The following is a 19,828-nucleotide window of genomic DNA, read 5'->3' as shown; positions in this document are numbered from 1 at the left end:
TTGCAAAGACATGCTCTTGTCTAGCACTTAAGTGTCCCTTTGCCTCTGGACACTGGAACATCAGGAATGGCAGCCTGAAGAATATTTCCAGATCCGCTTGGCTACTGACTGGGGAACAGCCAAAAGACATGTGTGAGAAATAAGTTAGAAAGCACAATGGAAAGGACGGTAACAGGAATATTGCAAAGTCTTGGGACTTAGTAATTTTTGCATATTATTTATGGATCAAGTCAGCTGCAGAGCACACTTACATTCTATCAAGACCAAGCGTTCAAATGCAAATTAGCTTTCAAAAAAATTAAACCAGGCCCAAAAGAAATCAGACTTGATAAACAGAACATTTTCATTAAAAAAAAAATTGGATGATAAAACCAAATGCAAGGCCAGTGCTACTCATGGTTCTCAGATGCGTTAACTCGTTAATTTATTCATCAAACATTTGCTGAGCAAATAACATATGGTAGGCATTGTTCTAGGCACTGGTGGACAAGACGCGCAGAGCTTTTCTAATGGGGTGGGGCCATGGAACATTAACAAGAAAAATGCAAAATAATTCCAAATAATGATTGTCAGGGGACGATACTAAAGGGTGTTCATGTGACAGAGATCGACTGTGAAGGGAAGAGGGGTACTTCTTTAAATGAAGTGGTCAGGGAGGCCTTTCTGACTAGGGGTCATTTTCTACTGAGACCTGAATGCTGGAAAGGGGCAGGTAGGGGAGCAGAGTCCAAGCACTGGGTATGTTTGATGAACTGTTTTTTGATTCGAGAGATCTCAATTTTTATGATTTAATTTGCTCAAAGGCCTTGGTGGTCACCTAAAAGAGACAGGAATAATGACCTGGAGAAAATGACAGAACCGTTGAGGAGGACTATCCAGTGCTTGTTATCTGGAAACCAGACCTGCAGCGAAGAAGGGAACTGCTGCAGGCTAAAGGTGAAGGAAGGCGCCATTTTCACAAGGGGGCCATGAGACCAAGGGCCCAGGAGACAAAGCACGCTGCAGAGTGGAGGAGCCATACCCTGATTCTACGGGAAGCCCAGCGTGATCCAGGCTCATTGTGGACAAAAAATGCTATTTTGGCACCTTGAGGGCCTCAGAAAATGCAGATATCAGCATAGTCACAGAGGACAGCACCACTGAGAAGGCGGAAAGTGCAGCTCTCAAGGAGCCCCAGAAGGAGGAGGCTCCCAGAAGGAACTAAGATAGAAGAGCAGGAGAGGGCTTTCCACAAATGCACGTAAGACGTCCCAACTCCTAGACATATTTGGAGTCCACGAGCGACAGGAGTAAGTCAGCAAATCATGAAGTGTGTTACCATATCCCCAGCCATAAAAGCCCCTAGGTCACCCTCTTCTCTGAGTCTTTCCTTCACTGTTTTGTTCCCCTGAGGACACAGTTTCCTCTACTGCCCTTTCTACCCTCTGTCCTGGGTCTGCAGGTAGAGTAGGTATCCTAGGTATCCTCATTGCTCTTTGTTGTCCCTTTCATGTAATTCTCCCTCCCTTTTCCCCAAACCCTCTCCCCAACCTTATGGCTCATATCACCAGTGTTATGAGCTGAATTGGGCCCTTCCCCTGCAAATGTATATGCTGAAGTCCTAACCCCTAGGACCACAGAATGTGACTGTGTTTGGAGATAGGATATTTAAAGAAGTAATTAATGTTAACCAAGGTCATTGGGGTGGGCCTTCATCCAATATTACTGATGCTTTTACAAGAAGAGGAGATGAGGACACACACACACACAGAAGAAGAGCCCTGTGGATGCAAGGCAGAAGACCACCATCCACAAGCCAAGGAGAGAGGCCTCAGAGGAAATCAGCCCTGCCAACACCTTGATCTCGGACTTCTAGTATCCACAACTGTGAGAAAATAAATGCCTGTGGTTTAAGCAACCCAGTTTACAGCATTTGCTATGGCAGCCCCAGCTGACTATTGATACAATCAAACAGCCATCCTTTTTCACTGCTGTTATCTGCAGCCCTCTTTGAAGGTTTTAGTTCTTGGTTGAGTTCTGCTGCTGTCTTCCACGCAACCTCTGTCATAACCCTCAGTGATTTCTACTAAAACTATGTCCAGGACCTTCCCAACACGCCAGCCTCTCAGTTCCTAGTTCCTCATCCTGGCCCAGCCCTCCGCTCCCATGCTCATAGCATAGATCAAACTCCTCAGTTCCTAGTTCCTCATCCTGGCCCAGCCCTCCGCTCCCATGCTCATAGCATAGATCAAACTCCTCAGTTCCTAGTTCCTCATCCTGGCCCAGCCCTCCGCTCCCATGCTCATAGCATAGATCAAACTCCTCAGTTCCTAGTTCCTCATCCTGGCCCAGCCCTCCGCTCCCATGCTCATAGCATAGATCAAACTCCCCAGTTCCTAGTTCCTCATCCTGGCCCAGCCCTCCGCTCCCATGCTCATAGCATAGATCAAACTCCCCAGTTCCTAGTTCCTCATCCTGGCCCAGCCCTCCGCTCCCATGCTCATAGCATAGATCAAACTCCCCAGTTCCTAGTTCCTCATCCTGGCCCAGCCCTCCGCTCCCATGCTCATAGCATAGATCAAACTCCCCAGTTCCTAGTTCCTCATCCTGGCCCAGCCCTCCGCTCCCATGCTCATAGCATAGATCAAACTCCCCAGTTCCTAGTTCCTCATCCTGGCCCAGCCCTCCGCTCCCATGCTCATAGCATAGATCAAACTCCCCAGTTCCTAGTTCCTCATCCTGGCCCAGCCCTCCGCTCCCATGCTCATAGCATAGATCAAACTCCTCAGTTCCTAGTTCCTCATCCTGGCCCAGCCCTCCGCTCCCATGCTCATAGCATAGATCAAACTCCTCAGTTCCTAGTTCCTCATCCTGGCCCAGCCCTCCGCTCCCATGCTCATAGCATAGATCAAACTCCTCAGTTCCTAGTTCCTCATCCTGGCCCAGCCCTCCGCTCCCATGCTCATAGCATAGATCAAACTCCCCAGTTCCTAGTTCCTCATCCTGGCCCAGCCCTCCGCTCCCATGCTCATAGCATAGATCAAACTCCCCAGTTCCTAGTTCCTCATCCTGGCCCAGCCCTCCGCTCCCATGCTCATAGCATAGATCAAACTCCCCAGTTCCTAGTTCCTCATCCTGGCCCAGCCCTCCGCTCCCATGCTCATAGCATAGATCAAACTCCCCAGTTCCTAGTTCCTCATCCTGGCCCAGCCCTCCGCTCCCATGCTCATAGCATAGATCAAACTCCTCAGTTCCTAGTTCCTCATCCTGGCCCAGCCCTCCGCTCCCATGCTCATAGCATAGATCAAACTCCCCAGTTCCTAGTTCCTCATCCTGGCCCAGCCCTCCGCTCCCATGCTCATAGCATAGATCAAACTCCCCAGTTCCTAGTTCCTCATCCTGGCCCAGCCCTCCGCTCCCATGCTCATAGCATAGATCAAACTCCTCAGTTCCTAGTTCCTCATCCTGGCCCAGCCCTCCGCTCCCATGCTCATAGCATAGATCAAACTCCCCAGTTCCTAGTTCCTCATCCTGGCCCAGCCCTCCGCTCCCATGCTCATAGCATAGATCAAACTCCCCAATTCAGGTCCATCAGGAGTTGAGCTCCCCTTGCCCAGGCAGACGCTGAGCAGGGAGGGGACGTCCAAAGCCACCAGCCAGTCACTCCTGGCCTTGGGCAGTCGCTTGCGATTACTTTACAGGAATGCTATAAATTATTATCATTTTCTATATGTACCACAACAGAAAAAATAATAGAAGGCACTTCCCTAGGTCTTGTCATTACCGATAACAGCACTCCAATCACAACCTCACTTCAACACTGACTTTTCTTCCAATCACCATCATCCCATTGTTCCAGCCTCCTTTCTCCAAGTATCTAAATCCAGAAGTTTTTGACCCCATTAGGGTCGACAAGCCATAGAACCTTCCAAAATGAGTATTTGCTGATTAAACAAACAGATGAATTTTCTTATCACCCTCTGACTTCCCCCTTTAACTTTTCTTTTTCCCAAATTTTTAAGATTGGGATGGGGTTATTTGTATTTCACTGAAAAGAATGTGACTTTCCTGATACACAAAAAAACAAAGAAATGAATCTCTGACTAAAATCAGTGTCTGCAGGGCATAGCTTGAGCGCTAGGAAGCCCTTGCAGTGGACGTTCCCGCCACCGCTTCTCATGCCCCTCATAGTGGCTGTCAGGAAAACACAGGGACTCTGTTTATAGGGTTCTGCATCTCTCTTGGATGTTGTTCATCACAGCTACCAACAAAAACAAGTATTTATGCAGTTGTCCTTCCAGGACAATGTGAAGCAACTGCTGATATTCTGCAAAGGGTTATCCACATTTTATTTATGGATTAGATGTGACAGTATATTTTGCCAAAAAAAAAATCAACTAAATGTGGATTGGGAAAAAATTAATAGTCTACAGAAGATGTTACAATCTGCTCAGATGTCCTGATGTTGCTTATCTACCATCTTCAAAAATATATAACTTTCTCTCTTCTGAAGCTTTATATCTTCAAACCCTCCTGCTCAACTAATCCTACCGAGCCGTGAAATTGTAGCTCCCAGCAAGACCATCAGACTCCGTGATGACTGCACCTCTCTTGCCAAGATCAATGGTCTCTATCTTTCACTGGCCTTTGACTAGGTTTTTACCCACATGACCATCTAAAATGCTGTCTCCTTAGTTACCCTCCACCTGTTCCAAAATTACAGACACTTCTCTGTTCTTTTTCTTATTGCTCCATTCTTATAACTATTTTACTTTTAATTCTCTAGCATCTAGACAATTATTAATAATATATGCCTTGTGGTGGGCATATGTTCCAAAAGATTTTTTAAGCATTATTGTATGTCATTGTTCAGCCTCCTGGAATTTTTCTGAAAGAAGTTAATGTATATTCATGTCTCAGAGCTATGTCTATATATAGCTGAAGCTACATATGATTTTTCAGCTGTTACTGTTAATGACTGGCACTTTCTTCATGCTCTACAACACTTATTACTGCAAATTATGGTCAACCATTTAGGTAGCTGTTCCCCCAACTAAACAATGGGTTCTTCAAGGGCAGTCAGCAGGTCTTACTCACAATTATATCCCCAGAATCTTGTCAAGGGCCAAGCATCCAGAATAAATTCAATAACTATTGTTTGAGTAAAAAAAAAAAAAAGTCATGAAGTTATTTAACTTTGTGTGCATGTTTATGCAACAATAAATAAATAAATACAAACTGGCTGTTGAGTGCTACCTTCGAGAAAGTAAATAAACAGGGTAAAATTCTATATTAGGAATTTTTTAAAGAGACCTACAACCAAAAATGTTTCATTGCAGAAGCAGAGTAGCAATCACACATAGGTGTCAGTCACTTTTAAAGCTGCTTTGGGGATTTTGGAAAAAGAATTCTCTTTTTATCCACCGCCATGTCTTCACTGAGTATGGAGAATGCAAGAGGCAAGGAGTGGAGTTCCACAGAGAAGTCGAGGGAAGAATATGGAAATACCATATTTGAACAAGTGTCAGTAGAAACTGAAGAGGCTTCTAACTGACCAAGCACAATTGCTATACCAGGAACCTCAGCAAAGGGGACCAAATGAAAGAGATCTGTCAAAGATGACTACAAGTTCTGCCCAAAGTACACAGAATACAGTGACAGCCAAGAACCTCGGAAGAAGATATCAATTCTTCCATTAATCTGTTTGCTGGGACGTTGTATGGGCCAGGTGCCACCAATTAAACCTTAGCACCAAAGGCCAAAAATTAGATGCTTATAAGTGACTTTGCTAGCATACTTACCCAAATCAAAAGGATATTCCTGGCAATAGCAAAAGAGGCCAAGATCCAGAAAACATTACAAAGAAAATCAATGGTGGACAAGGAGGAAATGTCACTGAAAAGTTCTGAGAAAAGGATGTGCTCTGAGGAGACTGATCCTTCTAAAGTGGCTCCTTCCCTGTGGAGGGATTGCCTTTCTTGGAAGAGTCTGCGTTCTCCTTGCGAGAGTTGATGCATTCGTAGTGACAATTTCTGTCCTGGAGGCTTTGTTAGCCTCCTGGGCCGGAATTGCAGCCAGGGCCCCTTGGACAGAGGCAGGGGAATCTCCAGGAGAGCCCTGTGGTATCAGGCAGTGTGTGGTCCATGGGCGAAGTCTCCCTGCAGAGACAGATGGTTGGGTTCACCTCCAGTCTCATGCTGGGCAAGCCTGGGTTTCTGAAAAGCAAGAAGGGAGAGTGAGTGCATTCTTCTTGCTTCCTGCCTGCAAGTTTCCACCCTGGCACCTTGAAGACAGTATGTTGCGCCCCAAATGTGTTCACACGAACAAGGTCTTCATAAAACGCCTCCAGTGGGAATAGAATAATAGAAGAAAGGGCACGTGTATAGTTGTAATTATTGGCAAAAGGCTGGGAATTCGGTTCCATGGTGCCACTGACGGCTGAACTCTGGTCCTCTCCTCACCTGCTCACAGGCTATACGCACGAATGGGTTGCAGATGTTACTCTCCGACTCCCAGCCGTGCCTGCTGCTTCAGGGGTTGGAATACAGAAACGCTTATGTTTAAAAATGGAAAGATATTTTACGAATTAGCATTAATTCCAATTAATAATAAGAAAAAGTCATTTGTACTACCGAGTGTCAAGTCTTCTAAAATACAGGGTGTCCCAGAAGTCACCATACATAGGGAAAATGAGAAATTGTAGCTAAATGTACCTTTATTTACAAAATATTCATTACAAAATTTTCCCTTTGTATAGTGACTTTGGGACACCCTGTAGAAATGACCTCACCAGCCCTTTTAAGTGAGAACTTTTTCAGCTGAGCTTTGTCAAGGACTTGAGTGAAGAAACAGGAGTTTTCTCCTGTGCTAGATTTCCCTCCTCGGACTACTGACTACTTTAGGAACTTCTCCATTCCAATTGCAAATTTAATAAAATGTTAAATATTTTAAGGGAAAAAGAGGCTATTTATTCTCTCCTTCCCTCCCTAAAACACATGATTTTTAATGTACAAAATATTTTTCAAAGTTTTCTTACTAACTTGAGACTTCTATGGTTTGACTCTGGGATAAAAGCACAAGGCACTTAGTATTATTTCCACTTGTAATTGTTTTGTATGTTTCTGCTGCTTAAAAATATTTAAAGTTGCTTCCCAATCATAAATACATAGTAAATTGAACTTAAAATGCATATATAAAATAATTCATCTATTGTATTTAGGGAACCGTATTCACTGTATGCAAATTATTGTTAATGTTCTTAACTCAAACTAAGATTAAGCCAAAAAGCATGATTTTCCTTTGCATAATTCATTTATTTTTAAAACCACTTTATTGAGGTATGATTGATATACAAAATTCTTTCTTTCTTGTAGAAATAGGAAAAAAAAAACATCAAACCCAAAAAAACTGCACATATTTAATGCATCCAACTGAGTTTGATTAATTTTTAATTTTTTGTGAACATCCTAAATTTATAGTCCCGTGAGTCTTGGAAAAGATCTGCTGTTTTTCACTTTCCTGTGTTTTAGTGACAGTTTCCAACAATGTTTTATTATTACGTGTAGGGGATTTCCCCCCCTCCAGTGAAGATATAAAAAGTAATGCACTGGAAGGAGTGGCAGAGTTAGGAAATTCGTAACCATCACGACGTAGACCTCATAGGCTTGAGCAAGAATCCTCAATGAATGTTAAAGTGAGAGAGGAAAGTTTGTTGAGAAGCAAGATGCTTTTATGGTCTTGCAGTGTCGTCCCTCCCTGCCACCCCCAACCACCCTTGCCCCATCCCCCACTGGTTGTTAGTGGTCAGAATTTTTCATTGTAATAAATAATATACACATTTTAAACCTTAAAAAAAGCTTCTTTGGAACCTGAGCTTTGACATCATTCATAAAACTCCATCAGCACCAAGAAGAGTAAGACACTTGAAATTGACAAAAGAGCACAGTGTGTAATTCAAATAATATCACTACTCTTGTAGTCAAAATTTTTCTCTAGTTTATTACATATTCTCTTAATTCCAAGTCTAGCTTTCATGTCAGTCATAAAAATTATGCCCATATATCCCAATTCACTTGGGGGAAAAATTGATTCCATTAGTCAAACAACATTTTTCTTATTTTTTTTTGAGACAAGGCCTCCGTCTGTCACCAGGGCTAGACTGCAGTGGTATGATAATAGCTCACTGTAGCTTCAAACTCCTGAACTCAAGCTGATCCTCCTACCTCAACCTCCCAAGTAGCTGGGATTCCAGACACGTGCCACCAGGCCCAGCTAATTTTTGTATTTTTTGTAGAGACGGGGTCTCACTCTTGCTCACACTGGTCTCAAACTCCTGATCTCAAGCAATCCTCCCACCTCAGACTCCCAGAGTGCTAGGATTACAGGCTTGAGCCACCGTGCCAGGCCTCAAACAACCTTTTGAAAGCCAACTGAATCTAGTCGATATGTTAAAAAGCAGTTATCAACTATGATTAATTGTTCACCCATTATTCTATTTGCTCAGCTCTTTAAAAAAATCATAACTGATACTTTCCTATGGTCTATGGCTTATTCACCAGCTACCATATGAAAGAGTTGAGGACTGACAAAAAAATGCAAACCCTATAGTGACTTATAGGAAAGAGAATTACTAAATAAAGACAATCTCTTACATGCAAAATAGTAATTGAAATGAGGTTGATTCCCTTCAACTTTGATGGCCTAGGTATGCATGTAAACCTACATGGAGCATTCATTAGTTATTACCAAATACTGAGACATCTGATGCCAAAATGCAAAAATCTACTATGAAATTGTCCCAAATGTCATATTATTAGTAAAGAATTTTTATGTTCTTTATTTTGAGCAAGAACATGCATACTCGATACGAGGTCTACATGGAAAAGAAATCTTTACAGTGTCCAAAAGCAGTGAAGAAATCAGCTGTAATGAATGGAATTTGGGAGAAAAAATTAAAATATTTTGATATTTTAAAATCATCTCCTTTCATAATGTATCATTCAGACAATCTTTTTATGGTTTCCAAAATGTAATATAAATTTAAATATATTAGAGTTTGAAATAAATGGAGTTTAATTCCATTAAAAATGACTTTTTCAATTGACATATAGTGATTCAAAGTGAAGAAATCTTTATGAATATTACTGTTTTAAGAGACATGTTTAAAAAAATGTAACCTAAAAAGAGATAAGATTTAACATTTTATTTTTAAATGAGATAGACTATTTATGGGAAATATCCGTGGAGATGACCCAGTTAAATGTATTCTCTTGTAAAGTCCAGCTAGATATCTTAGTATACAATATTCTAAGAAGTCCAAATACATACATTTAACACAAAAATAAGCATGACCAATACCAAAAAATTTACTTCATCCAGAAGCAACCCAGTATGAAATTATTCACATCTGAGGAAATGATTTTAATAATCACTTATTCATACGCCAGATAGACCTCATATAAAAGCAGATGTTTTTAGGCAGAGATCATGAGGCTTCGGAATGCACGTTCTAAAGAGAAAATTCTATTCTTCTCCAGACTGAAGAGAGCTGTGAGTTAGGTCACGGGTCAGTGGCTTTCCCTATTCCCAAAGAAGCATTTGTATGTATGTGCTTTGGGGGTCAACATGGAAGACCTCCATCTTGAGTATACTCCTTTTTTATAGTCTATGTATTAGGCTTCTCCAGAGAAACAGAACCAATAGGACACATGTAGATGTATAAGAGATTTATTATGGGAACTGACTCACACAATTAGGGAGGCAGAGAAGCCCCTTGATCTGCCATCAGCAAACAGGAAAACCAAGAAGGCCGAAACTGAGGTCCTGAGAAGCAGAGGAGCTGTAACAGGTGATGTAAGTGCTAGTTCAAAGCCTCTACCTGGCTGGGCCTTCCGTGGATTGGATGATGCCTGCCCACATCAGTGAGGCCAAATCTTCTTTATTCAGTCTACTAATTCAGATGCTAACCTCTTCCAGAAACAACTACACCGACACACCCAGAAATGATGCTTTACCCTCTGTCTGGGTATCCCTTACCCCAGTCAAGTTGACTCCTAAAAGTAACCATTACAGTCTACTTAGAGAAATGTCAACTGAGGAAAGCCCAACTCCAGACTTGCTTCTTCCCCCCGATGGATCTCTTGCTAGAATGGATCATGGAGGCAGTAGAAATTTAGCAAGAAGCTTTTTCTTAGGTATTTTGGCTTCTGATATGATTGTGGCTTATTCCATTGCCTTTGAACTGATATCCTTGCTTCTCTCTTTCCTAAGAGATGAATATGTTTAATGCTTTCATTTTGTGATACTCCTTCTTTCTCCCAGAACATGTTTCTCACCTGGTAACTGTCCTGGAAGCTGGAGACTTCACAAGAAGTAGGTTTTCTTAGTAGCCTCATCATAACCTGGAAAGGAATATGCTAGTATTTACATCATGCTTCATCTGCCTCACACAACATTACACAGATTAATTTTAGTAGAAAATTCACCTCCAAAATGGAACTAGAAATGGAGTTAGGAAAACAAGTATTTTTTTCCTTCAATCTTTAATGTCTTCAATGACATGCCCCTCAAAATGGAAAGTGTAGGAGAACATTAAATTGTATGTCTATACTTAGAGAATAAATAACCCTGATTTGGAATAATGTTGGCATTCATACTCTGGAATTTTCAGTGACAATTAATAGTATTATATTTTACATTTATATAATACATTATTTCAGTCTATTATCTTGCTTGGTTTTCACAACAACCTACTAGAGAGACTAAGTCAAATATTTTTATTTCTATCTAGAAATCAAAAGTTTAAACAACTTCTCAAGTTCTTAATAGAATAAGACTAGAAACTGGAGCTCTGATCCTTGAAATGTTTATTCTACACTGCCAAGATTCATTATTATTGGAAAAATAGTCAACAAATATTAACTTATCATCTCTAGAGAAAACAGGAGACAATGCTGTAGCTGTGAACACAGAGTATTTTGAAAATATATATGTTTGTATGTTTATTCATATTTATTCTGTGAGACCTTTAACTAAAGTCTTGGAGTTTCATCTTTCCCACATGACATAAAATCAACCATTGGGCCATACAGATGGCAAGCATACATTTCTGGAAGATTACATAAGGCTTTAGGAAAATATCATCCTACATAATTATAGACATATTTTTAAATATGTAACATATTCAAGGGAAGAAATTCAAAGGAATTCATTACATTAAGTTCTAGTGATAGTACTAACAGTGGAATTTAAAATGGAAGGAAGAAAGGAAGGAAGGAAGGGAGGAAGGAAGGAAGGGGGGAGGGAGAGGATGGAGTATGGGAGGATATCCAACATACTGGGTCTTCTCCAGCATCCTAAACTTAGATAGAGTTGCACTTTGAATTCAACAGAATCTGGAATAGATGTAATTGAAGAGTATGTCAGTTAAAATGCACTCAGCTGTAAGTAACAGAAAACTTAATATACTTTTGTTTAAAGAATTTATTTTTAGCACAAAGAAAAATCCAGAAGGAGATGATCCAGGGCTGGTGTATTTGTTAACTAATATCATCAAGGAACCAGGCTCCTCTTTGCCAGGTGTGCCATCTTTAGTATGTGACTATTATCCTCAGGGTCACCAAGTGTCTTCTTGACCTACTCGCACTGTTTGCACCTTCCAGGCAGGAAGGAGAGGAAAGAGAAGGCAATCAGCTTCTCCTTGTGGGGCTTTCCCTTATAGTTCATTGGTCCACACAAGGCCACTTCCAGCTACAAGGGAACTGATGATTCAAGTATTCCTCTTTGAGGCCTCTACAGTCCAGAAAGGCATGGGTGAGTGTGCTGCTGAATGAACAGCCCATCAATCTGCCACGTAATGTTAGACTACAAGGTCTTTCTGAAAAAGGAGAGCTTTGAAACAAATCCTGAAAAATATGTCTAGAATATAGTGGGAGAAGGGAAATCAAGACAGAAAGAAGCACATAATGAAAATTCTACAGGTTGAATTTTGTTTTTCTCTTTGATAATGTAAAATGTTGTAAATTAAAGTGGACCCAGGTTAATAGTCAAAATCAGGAAAACTAACAAACCCATCTGAGTGCATATAAGGTGTTTGATCAATACTTATTAATTGAATAGATGAATTCTCATAGTCTTGCTTCTTCTTTTGCAAAAGTTAATTGCTTATTTAAATTAAGGCTTTTGTTATGTAAAAAGCTGTTTTCCTTTGAAAGTAAATTCTTTGAGTTCAGCTCACTCTAGAGAGAAAGGTAAAAAACAAGCTTGATACTATGCTTTTCAATACTGATCACTAGAATTAAATCTGAAACCTATACTTACACAAGTTGTTAGTTTTAGCATTTGAAGGCTAAGCGGAAATACATTATTTGCTTATTTAAACTCCTCGATGAAACATTTCTAGGAAACACCTGGCCACAAAACCTGCATCACTCTTTACTTTTAATCTCCTTTAAAATAAATGAAACTGTAACTTCATAACATATCATATTAAAAAGTAAGACTGAGTTTTTGCAGTGAAATGGGCAGAATAGTTGTTTTTGTGGGAGAAACCTAACCCAACTGATCTCACTTGAGCTGTACAAAATGAAGGTAGACAATATCATGTACAAGAAGATTGGCTGTTTTTCAAAGGAAAAGAAAATTATAGGTTTTGGCTCAAGCAATGATCTGACCAAGAATGAAGGTTTTCTTTCTAAACAATAAAAAGAAAGAGGTATTGTGAGTACATAATACAATTTAGTTTTCAAAATGAAAGAAAACAACAGTGACTACACAATGTTTTTCATTTCTGGAAACCATTGTCCTGGAAGATAGATTTTGAGTGCTAAACAGGAATATGTAAATTTGACTCAATGAAATCTGCATCTGTTGGGTCCGACTTTGTGGCTACAAATTTTCATAGTCCCAGGAGAAACAGACATGAAACTGCATGGCCTCTGCCTTCACATTATTCATAATTTTGTGAGGAAGACAGATATAAACAACAGGCACACAAACTTCAGAATACTACAGGCACTTTCATGGAAACACCGAAAAGGTAAATGCAAGCAAGACTACAGAAATGTTGATAGCGCCCAGCAATCTGGTTCCTTGGCATTCAAGCCTTTGTACAGTCCCTCCCTCACTGACTCAGGGCTTGCCTGGATGACCAATAAAATACTGAGGAAGTGACAGAGTGTGGGGCCCAAGGCCAGGTAATAACAGATATCTCACTTCTACCTTGCTCTCTCGCGAGTCACTCGCTCTAAGGTAAGCGAGTCTCCATGTTGTAAAAGCACTCAAGCGGCCCTAAGGGGTAGTTTACACACTGAGGAACTGAGACCTATGGCCAACGGCCAACACCAATTTGCCAGCCATGTGAGTGAGTGATCCTCGAAGCAGTTCTTCCAGCACCAAGCCTTCAGATTAACTACATCTTAACTATAATTGCATGAGAGACCCTGAGCCTGGACCACCCAACTAAGCCAATCCTGAATTCCTGGACCATTGTATGAAATAAATGTTTATTCTTGTTTTACATCACTAATTTGGGGGCTAATTTGTTATGCAGCAGTAGACAACTAATAGTAGATAATCTTCATGGATCAACTGGAATGAGCTAGACAGAGGAGTGGTAGGACTCATTCTGAGAAGAGAAAACAGAAGATGCAAAGGCACAGAGGTGTGAAACAGCATGGCTTATTTAGGAAGTGACGAGAGACTCAAAATGCAGTGGTGTTGGGCATGTGGAGTGGCAGGGCAGAAGATGAGGGTAGGAAAGAAAGAGGATTATGAATGCCAAGATGAGGGGATGGAGTTTTGTCACCATAGGCAACTGGGAGGCCACTGAAGCATCTAAGTACTAGCAATCGTCATCATCATAATTACCCATACAAGACTTAATATGTGCCAGGCACTTTTTTAAGCATTTGACATAAACTCATCTTAATCCTCACTCCTACAACCCCATGAAATAAGTGCTTCTATTATCCCCATTTTACAGAGTAGGAAACCAAAGTACAGGAGAAGAGTCATGGAAGTGAGGGCTGTTTTCAAGAGAGCAGGTAACAAGATGAATAAAAAAAAAGAATGGAATTGGAGACAAGAGGTACTGATGAGTAATGAAGGTGGTGACACCAATTCATTGAAGGTCACAGTGGACCGAGGTAGAAGTACGGAGCAAGTGAGCTAAAGTGCAGGAGGCTGTGCTTTTAGAAGGGACTCCAGAGACAAGAAGGGCATTGTCATTGCTGAGAAGAGGGGAAATGATTATGGAGCTAGGTTCAGGGAGAGGTGATTAAATCTAAGATTAATCCAAGACCCAATAAAAAGGATTCAAGCCTTATATAGGTTGAGTATCGCTTCTCTGAAATGCTTGGGACTAAAAGTCTTGGATTTCAGATTTTTTCAGATTTTGGAATATTTGCAAATATACCGCATAACAATGTTTCAGTCAATGAAAGGGAGCATATACAACAGTAGTCCCATGAGATTATAATACCATATTTTTACTGTACCTCATGTATGTTCGGATATGTTTAGATACTCAGATAACTTACCCTTGTGCTACAGTTGTATACAGCTGTGGTCCCCAACCCCCAGATCTGTGGCCTGTTAGGAAAACAGAGCAGCATATCACCGCCTAAGCTCTGCCTCCCCACCCCGCCTCCCCACCCCGCTTCCTCCCCGCCCAGTCCAAGGAAAAATTGTCTTCCAGAAAACTAGTCCCTGGTGCCAAAAATGTCGGGGACCGCTGGGCAGTATTCAGTACAGTAACATGCTGTACATGTTGGTAGCCTAGGAGCAATAGGCTATACCATATAGCCAACATGTGTAGCAGGCTGTACCATCTAGGTTTGTGTAAGTACACTCTGTGATGGTCACACAATGACAAAATTGCCCCACAGTGCATTTCTCAGCTATATCTCCATCGTTAAGTAACGCATGACAATACATAACAGGATATCTTGGGGATAGGACCCAAGTCTAAAGAAAAAATCCATTTGTGTTTCATATTAAATATAGACCTTATACACATTGCCTGAATGTAATTTTATGCAATATTTTTAATAATTTTTGTTCATGAAACAAAGTTTTGAATGCAACCCATCAGTGAGGTCAGGTGTGGAATTTTCCACTTCTGACATCATGCCGGTGCTTAAGAAGTTTCAGATTTGTGGCCATTTCAGATTTCAGATTTTTAAATCAACGATGTTCAGCTTGTAAGTTGGAAGAACAAGATAAAAATATTTAAAAGAGGGAAGAAGGAAAGTTTAAAGAGTACAAGGCTAGGGCCTCGGTATTTTCTACGTAGCAAGATTTAAGGCCACCTGTTGAGAGTGAGGGGATTCAGTACGACACAGAATATTAAGAAGAGTGCAAAGATGTGTGGTGGCTGACATGGGAAGTGAGAAGGGAGCTGACAAGTAACAAAAACTATTCCCAGACAACATCAAGATTCCTTTGACATGCAAACCCAATACCAGCACCTTGGGTTTGGATGTCAAAGGAATTCTTTTTAGAGAGTGATTTACTGGCTAAAGAATAATCTTCCACAAAACCCCAAAAGGCAAACTCAATAAGGCCATAGAATTGAGCCATTCATTTGATAAGAAATTGTAAGTGGTCTTGTAATAGAAAAAAGAACATAGCTTTTTTCAATTTGTTCAACATTTTGTTCCAAAAGACTTTTCTTTATTCAAAAGATACTATGTTCCTAAGACCAATCTGTGTGTTAAGCAAGAGGCCACATTGACCGCACAGTTTATGTGATAGGGTAAAATCAACTGATAGAGGAGTGGAATCGAGTATTAAATATGTTATAACTTCAAGTAAGAGGGGTAAACCTTTAAGTATGTACAATTAAGATCCAATCTGGAGGGTTACCATTTAACCAAATGCTGAATGACACTGATAATAGCAAATATTTATTGAAGGTTTGCTACTGTGATAGTAAGTAATAAATGTGTTCATAATCAACAGTCACTATGTAGAAAATTTGGTTTATCACAAGAAGACTTTTTCCTCAAGGATATTTTTAGGGTAGCTATAAAATCATCATATCACCTCACTTTTTATTTCTGTAGAGATTCTCGGGGAAAACTCCATCTCTAAATGAAGGCTATGATTTTTGCCACCTTCCCACTGGGAATTCTCGGTATCTTGGTTTGTATTTTGCAAGATGTTTTAAAACTCCCAGAGGGGGAAGGTGGTATGAAATTACTATTATTATCCAACTTCTGTTTTCATCTGTGTTTATTTCTCTGTAAGTCCTATTCATAGTTTTTGTAACATCCAAACACAGAATGTTACCCTGGGATGTTAATGAACCATTAAAAATCATTCAGAATTGCATCTAAAGTAAAGTGCAGCTAAAAGACCATCTAGAAAGAAAGTCAGAATGAATGTACTTATTATTTAAAGACAAGTATTCCTTTAACTGCCTCCCATGATAATCTCAAATAATTAACTAATGACCTAATTTATCTCCTTGGTTTCATCAAAAACTACTCCATCCTGGATGCACCATTTTGTGGAATAAAAATGAATAGAGCCAGCTATGGCCCCCTGAAGTAGCCTAGATGTCAACACCAGGTTTATCATCAGTTGAAGTTCTTCATTCCCTCTTCCTCTCGCCCACACACTGTCTGCATACCTTATTATTGCATTTATATTTTTGCATTGCGATTATGTTCTTTTCTGTTTTACTTATTCTTCCTTAAATTCACCCAAGCAACTAACTATATCGTACTCATTTTGAATCACCATAGAGTTCACAGTACAAGCAGAGTTCACAGCAAAAGAGAATAACTATTCTTATCCTAAATTATTCACTTGATCAATTCTACCCAAAGATCAGTACAATTGCCTAACATATGTCAGCTCTAAATTCCACTTAAAACTACCTTTGTAAAATATAAAGAGCAAAAGGCAAAATTAAGGTGAAAAGGAGTACTAAAGATAAAATAGGCTGAGGCAGTAGTCCCTTGAATATGCAAAAGGAAGCCTGAAGCCTACTTATGGGTCAAAAGCTCCTTCCTGTCATTACCTTTATGTTATCATGATCCAAATTATACCAAATATGTTAATTATTTGCTGTACTAGATTAAAACTTTCTTGTGACTTATTCATCTTTGTATTCCCAGCACCTACCATAGTACCTGACGTAAGGTAGGTGCCCAATAAATTGACCTGCTAAAATGGTGAGTCCTGAGACTTAACTTTATAAGGGTAATAAATCTTTTGTCACTAGAATGAATGAGTTTGTATATCTTGATTTATCTTTAAAGAAATAACTTTCCTCCTCTGCTCCTCCTCTCTTGAGCACAATACACTCATTCAAGTTTCTGCTCAATCCTTACCTCCTCCAAGAGGCCTTCCCTGATCATGTTTTTTAAATTAGTTCCCCCTTGGTACCTCTCTACCCTTTCCCTTTATTTCTATCCTCTCCATTGAACTTGACATTATAGAATTCACCTTACTCATCTGTTTATGGCCCTTCTTTTGCAAACCAGAGTATAAGTTTTTAGTGAGCAAGAGCATCCTCTGCATGTTTTGCCATTGTATCCAGCACCCAAAACAACAAATCCCAAATCCTGCTGTAAATGGCAAAAACAGGGGAGCTTTTCAACAGACAGATGCCCAGACTCAAGTCAGAGCAATTAAATCAGAATCTCTGGGACAAGGGATCCAAGCATCACTGTTTCATCTTGTTTTAAGGTTAACAAGTTAATTATAGTTTGCAGCCAAGTCTGAGAACCACTGACCTAGAACATAGTGGATGATCATGTTAGATGAATGGGTTAATAAAAGAAAGAATGATTGACCAGAACTCATCAATCATTACTCAGTATCTGATTTTTGCAAAGGAAATGTCCTTTTGTTCAGTTCAAACCCACAGTTTTAACCCCAATTAGCTGTCTTGGAAATGATGGGTTTTAATTTAGGCATTATCCCTTCACCATCACTGGAAAGGCTACTCATGGTGGGTCAGTAGCAGATTCTTTGTTTATTAAGGGCAGTGGAATATGGAACCAGAGTAAATAAAGAAAACCCAACAATAAACAAACCTGTACAGGGCAAATGGATGGGCGTGATAAGGGAATTGGTTAGCACAAACCAACCCATATAGAGCTTTTGAAAAATGTGTTATGTCAACTATCCAGACAAAGCAGATATACAATATCCAAAATCACCATAACAAAAAATGTTTTAAAAATATTCTTGACAATATTTAATTTACTCTGCCTTCTCTCAATCAATAAACTCCTCAGGCAGTTCTCAGAGGAGGAAACGTTCACAACAATTATATCTTGCCCTTCGGTGATCTTCGTGGACTAGATGGATTTACTCCTGTATTTTATAAGTTATTCCATCACCCACTCATGCTCCACTTTGGCCAGGATTAGAGGAAAAATCCTATCAAGTTCTGACTCTGTAAAAGACAGCCATGAGTTTCCCTTTGGGTAATCCACATTTTTCTTTAGTCCTTCCCATCAGCCATGGCATAGCCAAAACAAGCTAGTTGAAAAGGTTCACTTAACTTATTGAAAGGGAACTTTTTCTTTTCTTCACAAAATTCTATTCTCTCCATCCTGGCTACAAGTGCCTGGTGCTGGGCCATATGGATTTCAACAAGGGTTACCTTACCCAATTTCCAAATCATTAGGGTACTATGAGTAATAACTAGGAGCAGTAGTTATTTAGTCAAGCCCACAATTCTTCAGAGTGGATACAAAAATGGAATTAACTGTGGGTTAAATATTATTGGCTAACCTATTTCTTTCCAAAGTAAGAATGATTTATTTGACTATAGGTAATATTCATATGCTTTGGAAGGTTGCTTCATCTTGTGTTTGCCAAAAGTGTAAATGAGTGGTAGGATACTCCCTTTTCTGTTCCTCAGAGTGTCACCTGAGACATGCACAGTGGAGAGAAAATCCTGTGGCTTTAAACACACTTTTTCTCCATTTGAATTATTATCAACCATAGTAGATCCACTTTCTACCATTGAATAGACCTAGACAGTGGCTATTTCCCACTGGATAACAGAGCAGGAATGAGAAGGTGTTAACCTCCTACCTCTACAGAATACCCCTCACCTGTCTTTCCCAAACCTGCACCGACTGGGTAAGCAATTTTAGTTTCAAGAAATGGTTCCAAAGATGTAAGGCATGTGGTGGGAATCTGACATCATGCCACGTACCATGAAAATTAATGTCTTCAAGCCTGGCCCTTATCGGATACCTTGGAAGGACCCTCCATTCCCTGACTCTCCCCTCCCTCACTGCTTGCAGTCCTTTCCCTTAAACCTCTTTAAAGCCTGTTTCTTTCCCTGAGAAACTTCACTACTCACTGAGAAACAGTAAAGTCAGTCCCCTGGGTCCCTTTTACCTATCTTGCAAATTCTACAGCTTTGGGCACCTGCCGAAAGTCCATGTCTATCCCTGTCCACTGTGGGCTGGCTCAGGCTGGAGATACAGTGGGAGGGGGCAGCATGCGATCTGTGACTCCCCTTTGAGTCCCACTGTCCTCATCAACAGTGGCATCACAGGAACTGGCACACTCATAGGTTCTCAAGATGTATTCATTCTCCACCCTTCCTCCACATTCTCCCTCTCCTAACACATGTTGCTCAGTCAGCAAACTGTGCTGCTAGATTTAGCTACCAACTAACAGAAAATATAGGGGACAGAGGAACATATTAAATGACACCACAGGGCAGAAATCATCAAAATCTAGACTATGGAAATCTCCTCAGAACAAATGATTTTGTTTCTCAAAAAAAAAATTCCAGAGAATTAAAGAGATAAAAGGGATTCTAGCATTTAAAAGAGAACCAACTGCAATGTATGGATCTTGTTTAGAACAC

The sequence above is a fragment of the Lemur catta genome, chromosome 1, assembly GCF_020740605.2.
Source record: "Lemur catta isolate mLemCat1 chromosome 1, mLemCat1.pri, whole genome shotgun sequence".
NCBI lineage: Eukaryota > Metazoa > Chordata > Mammalia > Primates > Lemuridae > Lemur > Lemur catta.
This window is presented reverse-complemented; position numbering follows the sequence as displayed.